This window comes from Adiantum capillus-veneris, unplaced genomic scaffold (genome assembly GCF_014529385.1).
Source record: "Adiantum capillus-veneris isolate H3 unplaced genomic scaffold, ASM1452938v2 Hic_scaffold_33, whole genome shotgun sequence".
Classification (NCBI taxonomy): Eukaryota; Viridiplantae; Streptophyta; class Polypodiopsida; order Polypodiales; family Pteridaceae; genus Adiantum; species Adiantum capillus-veneris.
Genome location: NW_028221440.1, coordinates 1,724,766 through 1,735,196, shown reverse-complemented (window position 1 = coordinate 1,735,196; position 10,431 = coordinate 1,724,766). Strand labels below are relative to the sequence as shown.

The 10,431-nt window shown below is 41.8% G+C and overlaps 1 pseudogene; it reads right to left on the bottom strand.

Moving 5' to 3' along the window:
* Window positions 1-2,422: 2,422 nt before the first annotated feature.
* LOC147416978 (large ribosomal subunit protein uL15x-like) lies at window positions 2,423-3,118 on the bottom strand (annotated as a pseudogene).
* Between the last annotated feature and the right edge of the window lie 7,313 nt (window positions 3,119-10,431).

Sequence of the window (10,431 nt, the reverse complement as noted above, 5' to 3'; positions counted from 1 at the left end):
AGATTTTGGAGAAACTTGAGAGGCAAGCGGGTTGAGAATTTTGGTAACTTGAGTCTAGTGGATATGTACACACATTGTAGACAATTATATGAGCAAGCAAATACTGAAAAAATGCCATTTTATGGTTCACTCCCATGTATGCCTTCTTTTTTTACTATTGAGGATGTATGCGGTGGGCTTGAAAAGTTGGCCACTCGCAAAGCGGGAGATCTTCAAGGTATCAAGCCGGAGATGATCAAATGGACGGGAATTTTACCCATGAGTGGATGTGTGATATGTTCAACCTTGCACTTCAACATGGTATGCCTTATGATTGGAGTACTAATTGGGTTAAGCCTTTGCATAAAGGAGGGGATGTAAAGAATGTAAGCAACTACCGGACTATAATGATTGGGTCTCTTATGGCAAAGTTGTTTGGGTGCATAATGGAGATGAAATTGAGTGATTGGGCTGAAGAGAATGACAAGCGTGCAAAGGGACAAGCGGGTTTTCGTCGATGCCATAGCACCATTGATCATCTTGTCACTCTTCGTATTCTCATGGAGGAAAGTCGGTTGAAAGGCAAGCGATTGTATTGTTGTTTTGTGGACTTTAAGAAAGCCTTTGATATGATTCCACGTAACAATTTGTGGAGAAGGATGGAAGAACTCCAAGTGCCAAGTGAGTTTATGCTTGCGGTTTCTTGAATCTATGAGAAGGTGATTTGTCAATTGCGCATGGGAAGAGAAATTTCAGAAATTTTTGTAAGCACTATTGGGGTTAAACAAGGATGTCCATTGTCACCAACTCTCTTTGGTCTATGCATCGATCAATTGGAACAAATGGTACTTGACTTTATACAAGAAGAAGGCATTGAAGAGGTCACTATTTGCAATGCGGTAATCATGCTTTTGTTGTATGCGGATGATGTAGTGCTTCTAGCACACACCTTAGAAGATGCACAAAAGCTTATGGTTGTCCTTGATAACTTTTGCTTGCATAGTGGGCTAATTGTAAATGAATCCAAAACAAAGGTTATGCTTGTGAAAACCAACCCATAAGGAGAAGCCATGCATTGTGTACAACAACGAGACACTTGAAGTTGTTGAGAGCTTTAAGTACCTTGGCCTTGAGGTTCCATCCAATCACAAGTGGCATGAATGTGCTATGCGTCGTTTGGAAGCGGGAAAGAGAGCATATTATGCATTTGAGAACATGTGTAATGCGGGAAACATCAAGTGTTGGGTTCTCAAGAAGTATCTTTTTGATGCATTGGTGACACCGGTTCTTCTTTATGGAGTTGAAGTGTGGGGCAGGAGCATCTCAAAGTCTACTTGAAAAGAGTTTGAGAATGTCCAAAAGCGTTTTCTTACAAACTTTCTCCAAGTTAAGACACAAACACCATATATGCTCCTACTTCTTGAGTCGGGATCTCTTCCAATTGAGGTTATGGGCATGGAAAGGGTTGTGGAGTACATGATAAAGATGTGTCAAAACCCCTCACATCGACTTCCTACAATTGCATGGGAAGCAAGCAAAAAAGTTCAAAAGACGCATAAAAGCAAGATCTTGAGCACGGGATGGATGCAAGACATAAAGAAGTGGTTTGGGAGATGGGATGCATTACACTTGCTACATGATGCTTCAATTGACTCTCAAGTGAATGAAGCTTTTCTACAATGCCAATGTATTACGGCTTGGGAGAAATCCGGTGGGTCACGCTTCATACATTACACCACCTATATGCCCCCAACTACAAAACCATGTTCTTCGCTGAGAGAGGAAACCGTACTCACACTTACATGCTTGAGCCTATTCCCTTGTCCGCGATACGCACTATCGCAGCAATTCGGCTTAACTCCCATTTCCTTCGATGCGAGATAGGGCGTTGGGCAATGGAGAAGAGTCAAATCGATTGTGCACATTATGCTCACTGCAAGTTTGAGAGTCTGAGTACCACACACTACTAGAGTGCTCAGCTTTGATCACATCCGAACTTGCTTCTCTCACATTTTCAGCCATAAATTAGACCTACACACTTTCCTCTCCCAGCCAAACTGTGGGCTCTCCATTGCGACTCTCATCACTACAATTTTGGAGCATCGAGAGTCACTCATCAGCCATACACATACTACATCACATGTAACTTTGGTCCCATAGGTCATATTTGACCTCCGAGGACGATAATAAAATCTATCTATCTATCTATCTCTCTCATATAAAGGGAAAGTAGGCTACATTCAATTGTCGCTAGGCTTACTGTCTCTAAATTGTTCCCATGAGGTCGCTCGATACACCTTTACAACAGACCGTCTCTTGCCCCGGAGATGCCCCCATTAGCACCCTGCAATAGTATTTGAACCTTCATGACAGAAACGGCCTTGAGTGTAGAGGCATCACGGTGTTGATACTGACGGTGCTTCTTATATTCATCGCCATGTCCCTAGCGAAGTGGTCTCTTCATCGTTGCAATCCGCCGCACAGGCATCAACGGGGGAGGTGAGCTGCAGTATGAGCCTCTATATCGTAGGATGCCCTTTTCTCCATCAATGTAACAAATTGAGAATTCTACTGGAGCCGTATTGAGGAGGTGGATTTTTTGGTGCAGCAAGAGCCCTTTGGAAGGTCACATCTCTGCAAATCCTTATACAAAAATCCTTTACAACTAAATTGAGAAGCAAAAAAAGCATTGTCATCCACCTACACGTTAATAGAAGGGAAGATCTGACCACCAGCCTCTTTGATCTTCTTCTCCACAAGCTTAGAGAAGAAATTGGCTTAACGACCACAGGAGTGGGGGGAGCATTGCCTTTACCTAGCACCTTGAAGTACCCGAACGTGTGACATCCAGAAAGGGCCCCTTTCCTTTCGAGCAGATTTCGCAGAGTCGGGCAGAAGCGAGAAGAGATTATCCACATTCACAATGGGATAGTGGAACTTGTTCATTGTCTTGTGGAAGTAGCACATACCTACCTTCCCGAAGTACCTAGGGTGATATTTGTCCAGAATGTGATGGTGGTGCATACCTCCTGTATTACCACGACCTCCGGGATGCTTAATTTTGTGCTTGCCAATCTCTTTCGTGGCCTGCACTGACGTGACCTCTCTTCTTCCTGTTCTTCTTCAACCTGGTCGTCATGGCGGCCTTCCTACTATGAAAATGCCACTTGGCTGAGTTCTTTGCTGTTGTTGTGTGTCAGTGTACTAAGGACGAGCCTGCTGAGCACCTAGATATTGCGTCTGAGGTAGCTAGGTGCCATGATATTGAGGCTGAGCATGCTGGCCAGCACTCGGATACTATGATTGAACACCTAAAAATTGGGGTTGCAATAGCAGGACCCCAAGATAATGTGGTGTGCTTGCTGGGGAAGTGTAAATTGTGGATGCCCCTGCTGCACACCTGGATATAAGTTGCTGTTGGAGGGCAGTGTGCAGATGTTGGTGGCGCAAGTGGCCATCGAGGTTCTGCTGGGCACGTCACACCAACACCACCTTTCCCACCCCCGGCCACGAAATTAACACCTACAGATGGAGCCACTCTCCAGAGCAAAGATGAAGTGGCATATAGTATGGGGTGTGCACTCTGCATGGGATTGATTCCTCCATAGATAACGAGTAGATATTGATCAACTTGCTCTGCAGCAGAGGAACCTCCTCTCTCTCTCTCTCTCTCTCTCTCTCTCTCTCCTCTCTCACTCTCTCTCTCTCACTCTCTCTCTCTCTCTCTCTCTCGTAAAGAATGAGGATGCAAGAGAGCTACACAGACAAGCACAAAGCACACAAGATGGAAAGCTTCTTCTTCTTCTTCATAGAAAAGAGAGTACAAAATGACTAAGTGCTAAAGCTGAAAAGTACACATATGTACATGCGGTCACTAAGTGTGAACTCGCTAGAAGCGTACTAAGCTGGCACTATAAGTGAAGTCCAGCTGTAGAATCCACTGGCAGAGAACCTCCGTGTCGGTCACCTAACGCGCCAGTGAGTAAATGCCGTAAGCGGCCAAGACCCCATAGTGGATGCCAGCTCAAGGTGTAGAGCTCGACATCTCAAAACATCATATCTCTCTCTCTCTCTCTCTCTCTCTCTCTCTCTCTCTCTCTCCTCTCTCTCTCCACAAAACTCTCTCCTTCTTTCTCAAATCTCTCTCTCTCTCTCTCAGATCTCTTCTCTCTCTCTCCTCTCTCTCTCTCTCTCTCCACTCTCTCTCTCTCTCCTCATCCTCTATCTCTCTCTTCAAAACTCTCTCCTACTCTCTCCTTCTCTCTCCTACCTCTATCTCTCATCTTCAAAACTCTCTCCTACTCTCTCCTTCTCTCATAGGAGAGAAGTAGAGAGTTTTGAGAGAGAGAGAGAGAGAGAGAGATCTGAGAGAGTTTAACTCTCTCCTTCTCTCATAGGAGAGAAGGAGAGAGTTTTGAGAGAGAGAGAGAGAGAGAGAGAGAGAGAGAGAGAGAGAGAGATCTGAGAGAAGGAGAGAGTTTTGAGAGAGAGAGAGAGAGAGAGAGATCTGAGAGAATGAGAGAGTTTTGAGAGAGAGAGAGAGAGAGAGAGAGAGATCTGAGAGAAGGAGAGAGATTAGAGAGAGAGAGAGAGAGAGAGACTCTCCTTCTCTCTCTCTCTCTCTCTCTCTCTCTCTCTCTCTCTCTCTCTCTCTCTAAGAGAGAGAGAGAGAGACGAGTGAGTAGTCACCTTAATATCCAAAATGATGTTAAAAGCAAGGGGAAAAAGAGAAATTCCGCCCCAAAATTAGAGAAAAATAGTAGTCTCTCCTTCTCTGAGAGAGAGAGAGAGAGAGAGAGAGAGAGAGAGAGAGAGAGAGAGAGAGAGAGAGAGAGACGAGTGAGTAGTCACCTTAATATCCAAAATGCCCGTTAAAAGCAAGGGGAAAAAGAGAAATTCCACCCCAAAATTAGAGAAAAATAGTCGAAAAGACAGGTGAGCAATCAGCTTAATATCGTGCCGTTTTCAATTTCCAAAATAGTCGGGTAAAAGCAAGGGGAAAAGGAGAAATTCCACCCCAAAAATAGTCACGGTCATATTCCCAAGAATGTGCACACATACTCCTCGATGCTATGTGGATGCAATGACCCTCACGTCCTCCTCCTTCCTTCAAGGTCGGGGGTTGAAGATCCTAGCCATCCAATAAGGGCGTCTGGAAGTTGTGGAATCTAACCAACCATCCATCAGATGTTTGACAAGTCAGCACGTGGAAAGCTCTCGACATTCCACTAATCAGGTTAGTCCAGTTCAACAATGGGAATGCGCTCAACTGCCGACACATCAGCGCTTATAATCCCCTCAATTTACTCATTGTCACCCGTTCCAAGGGATTGTCTCCTCCAATCATTGCCCATTATGATTGCCAGTCATTGCATGACTGATCCGCAATTCAAGAGCACTCAGGGACTGCAGAATCGAACAGATTGCACACAATCAAGACTCAATGGGTTCTTGAGGCAAATTTGCACCAGATGCCAGGGCTGTACACTGCTGACTAATCAACCCAGTATGTTAGTGTTGGCCCCCCTCCCCTGACGCTTGAAGGCCGGGAATGGTCGCCTACTAACCATTCCCGACGGAATCAGCGCTCCCGGCCTCCGTCGATCGCCCATGATTAACGGAAATGGTCATTAGAAGACCATTCCCTACACTTGCTTCAACCCATTGACAACGAGAAGATGGGCGCTATAGCCTACCTTTTGTGGTTCTATTTCAGGCTCATCACCTTCCAGAGGCCCATTTTTGTATAAATGCTCCCTTTTTCATCTAAATGCTTATGCTAGGTTATGTATGTTTTTTTAAAATAATTGAGAAAATGGACCAAAGAGGACATGCCCCTGCCTTCTCTGGTTCACACCATACCTCACAGGCACTAGCATTGATCGAATGAGCAGGACTGCCATAGCTATGCTTGGACTGTGTAGCTATAACTTTTACATGTTGTATCTTGCAATCTCTTTAGTAGAAATTTTTCATCTCCCTCATAGATGTAATCTCACTCTTGTCGTCCTCTGTATGTAAAATCAACCTGCCTTCTCCAACATTGCATCAATGTGTTCTCAGGTTCCATCAATGGAGCAGCTATTACCCAACAGATCAGCCGCTCATCCAATGACATTTGTTGGCTACAAACCTGACTTGTGCTTTGGCCTCACCTACACTCTCACTTTGCTCACTCTATCGTGGCATCAATATCTTGACCTTCATAGATGTTGGCCAAGCTTGCTACTTCACATTGTGTAGAGTCTTTGAGAGGTCTCAACGCCTCCAAAAATTTCCAATAAGGTTAACTTGGAACATGCTCGACCTTCCATATGCTTCACGGCCTTCAAAGTTCTTCACAACTTTACAAATTGTTTACTTTTCATCTTACAAATGTCGATGATTTTGCAACATTTTTCTTTGTTCTAAGATTGGGGAGGCCTACTTGCTGGCTACTCTCATAATTGCATTGTCAAAATTCCTCCTATTAATCTGACCATGGAAGCCGTTGCAACACTCGATTGAATTTTTCTTCTTCTGCTGCTTGCCCCTCAACCCTAGCATTCGCAACAGGGTTTTGCTCCATGGTAGTGTGCCCCATGAGCTCTTAGCTGGTTTCTGACCTGCAGACTCCTCTTCCTTCTCCTTATACATTTAAGAACATCAAGCACAATGGGAACATTTCTTTCCATGATGTGATTGGGATTGCCCGTGTGATGCATCCCCATTCATTGGCAAAGGAGCTTGCTGGCATAGTAAAGGAAATTCTTGGTACTGCGTTTCTATGGGTTGCTCTGTGAATGCCAAGGATCCCAAGGATTTGTAAATAGAGATTAACGATGGGGATGTTGAGATTCCAAAGAATTAGCTTAACTAATCATAGGTAGGTGCCTCTCTGGAATGTTGTGCTGCTAAAGTAAGTTTTACTTTGTGTAACTGCTGCTAGGTTTTTCCTGCGAATCATTTTTTGACAAATGTCAGCTTGTTATACTTCTAATGAGTGTATGCTCAGTGTGTCAAAGAGAGAGAGAGAGAGAGAGAGAGAGAGAGAGAGAGAGAGAGAGAGAGAGAGAGAGAGAGAGAGCATCGGTTCACATGCTTCAGATAGTGTTCGGGAAAAATTAATTTCACAAACATCCATAGAGGAAATTTCTCAAAATAACCGCATTTTTTACAATTAAGCTCTAATTTCTTGAATTTTCCAACTGAATTTTATCCTTCTTTCCCTCCCTTCAATTGGTTGTTTTGAGTTTTCGATCGGCTCTTAGCACTATATTTTAGCAGACTTGAAGTCTAAAAATTGAAAGAGACTCGGACTTTTTCAGAGAGTTGTGTGTGTGTGTGTGTGTGTGTGTGTGTGTGTGTGTGTGTGTGGTGTGTGTGTGTGTTGTGTGTGTGTGTGTGTGTGTGGTGTGTGTGTGTGTGGTGTGTGTGTGTGTGTGTGTGTGTGTGTGTGTGAAGGAGAGAGAGAGAGAGAGAGAGAGAGAGAAGATCCTACAAGGTAGTTTAACACACGTTGGCTTGGTTTTCATGAGGACTAAAACTTAAGTGGGAGAATGTGCAAGGTGAAGTGAAAGAGAAGAAAAATAAGTCAAAGATTGAAGTAAATCTAGTCAGCTTTGGTCCCTGAAAGTGAAAAGACTTTTTCTTGGAGATTCTCCAAGTTCAACGTTTTGTTGTAAAGATGTTTTATATATGATGAAAAAAGTCGGTGTAGTGTGATATTGTTTCTCTTTTTTTTTTAGAGAGAAAGAGAGAGAGAGAGAGAGAGAGAGAGAGAGAGAGAGAGAGAGAGAGAGAGAGAATATCTAAGCATCTTTTCTCACTTGTTAGCGCTCCTCCTAGTGGACATACATGGTAGCTCTTCGTTTGGAAAGTCTCTATCATCTGCAAAAAAAATGTGATGTCAATACGATGCAACCCTTTCCCTCATACATGCCAACTAGCAAGATTTCCTTACCACCTTGTCTTGAGCAGACACGAGCTCAAAAGAGATTGAAATTTTCCGCAAACAAATTATGGCCTTCTAAACATCTGCTAAATTTCCAAACAGTCATCCAAAATGGAAAGGAGTTGCATCTTCCATCTTTGTGAACTAAGCTGTTTAATCGATCTATATTTAAGTTTCCAAAACAACATATTTTTGCTAGCAATGGTGACAAGTGTATATACGTGAGAAACTCACTTGATAACTTTGCTCGGTTTTGAGCTTGCTCGGATAAGTTCACTCGATGTTTGGTAGAACTCAGTGGAAGTCATCGCCTTTAATCTATTTCCCTTCTTTTGAACTCCCATTTTTTATGTTTTTTTTAATGCATTATTTTTTCTTGTTTTTGTGTTTATTTTTCTTTTTAGCAAGTCACGTCGGGCTTATTGCTTTTCATTTATTTATTTCACACACATTCCACTCTCAATGCTACGTCAGCAAGAATTATTTGCACTTTACACTTACCACCCTGTATAAAACCTAGATATCGCTCGTAACTCTGACACTACAGATAGAGTGGATCCACCCACCTACCAAGCTTGTACGACGACGGTCACACAACATATAACGTGAAGTTTTGCTTTATCTCCCCTTTGGCTCATCACTAGTGTAAAGTATCTATAATATTGCCCATAATCTAGAGTTTAAAGGTCTATAATCCCAAACTATAGAGACCTACATCACTTATAAGGATTGTTAAATCACCATTAACAGCATAAATATATTACAATAACTAGATTAGCCGTAGTGACGATATTGAACAATGACCCAAACTACCACTCTCAGCCACTAATCATCTTGGTCATGAATCGGTGATTAATAAGTCTAGATAAAGAAAAGTTAATGAAAACATATAAACCCCCTAGTTTAGCAAGTTTATTCAAACTATGGATAGTATAGTATTAATTTTTCACTGAAAATCCTCATGCAGCAAGCAAAAAATGATAGATTTAAAAAAAAACATTCAAAATTACATCAACTAGAAAGTAAACCACCTGTTTAGTTTTCTTGAACAAACTCCGTTGAATAAGTGTATCCCCAAATATAACTTGGCTTATGTCATCTCCTCACGTCACAATAGTTGTTGCCCTTCATTCAAAATTACTTACTCTGCAAAAAGATTAGAATACACTCTCCCAAAGGACTGTAGGTGTCCTACTCCTAATTTTTATGGAACTTTGTTGTTTTTTGTTTTGTTTTAATGAATTGCTTGTTTTGTGTTTTTAGTGTTTTTTTCAATAAAACAAAAAATCAAGCATAAACGAAAATGATGCTTTTGCATTTTGTTGATTTTTTTATTTGTTTGGATTTTTGTAATTTTGTTTGTTTGTTTGTTTTCTTAAAGCATGTGCATGCAAGGCTAGGCAAACCTAAAGTCCATCTCCTCCTCTGCATCATCATTTAAATCTCTCACAAACATATGAAGAAATAGTGCAGGTGCCTTGGCTACACCAAAAGGTATTGCACATTGGAGACCCCCTCCATAAGGTTGTGCTTGTGCATATTGGACTATTGCTTATTGTCTGGTAACAACATTCTGTATAACCCTCTTGGTAATCCCACATGGGTAGCCCCTCATCAATTTCATCTACACCATTGAGTATACCATAGTCCATCTCTAACATTGGATCTACTAATTCATCCTCGTCGACTTCATGGAACATATGAAAAGAAGTCTCTCCCTCATCCTTGTAAAGACAATCAATCAACTCCACTACAAAATGGAGGTAATCCCAATCATGGACCTCTAAATCCATTCCCATACACCACCAACAAAGTAACCATTCCAACTCCTTTAAATAATATGCATCATGGCCATGACAATCTCTAGACCAAGCCCTAACACATAAGGTCTAAATACAAAAAATAGGTAATTAAGAGATGTGTCCATGACTTACCCAATAGAGATGGAGTGGAAAAAAAATAAAACGGTAGATGAGGCGATAGCTCCTGCCATAAAATAGCTAGCATTAACACACATATGCTAAAAATAACATTAAAGGAAAAAAAACAAACAAAAATGACTCTACAAACTCATAATTTATTTTTTTCCATTATCATTTTTCACATATTTTTGTCATTTTTGTTGTTTTTTTAATAGAATTAAGTGAAATAGTGTTTCACTCGTAGACCATTGACCTAAAAAGGATCTAAAGTCCCCTCTATGTCTTGGACCAACAAAGATCCATTAGTAACAAAGATCTATTAGTAAAGACCCGAGTACTTTGAATGGACCTAACCAGCAAATCTACAATTTCCTTGGAAACTTATAATATCGGGTATCATAAATCAAAACATTATCCTCCTTTTGAAACCTTTGAATCTTAATATGGCGATCATGCCATGCCTTATGTCGCCATTACATAGCCTCAATACTCTGTAAGGCTAGTAGGCGCATCTCATCCATTTTGATCAAAGTAAACAACCTATCTTTCAAAGATTCTTGTCACTGAGTCGAGCGGACAAAGCCACCCTTAAGGTTG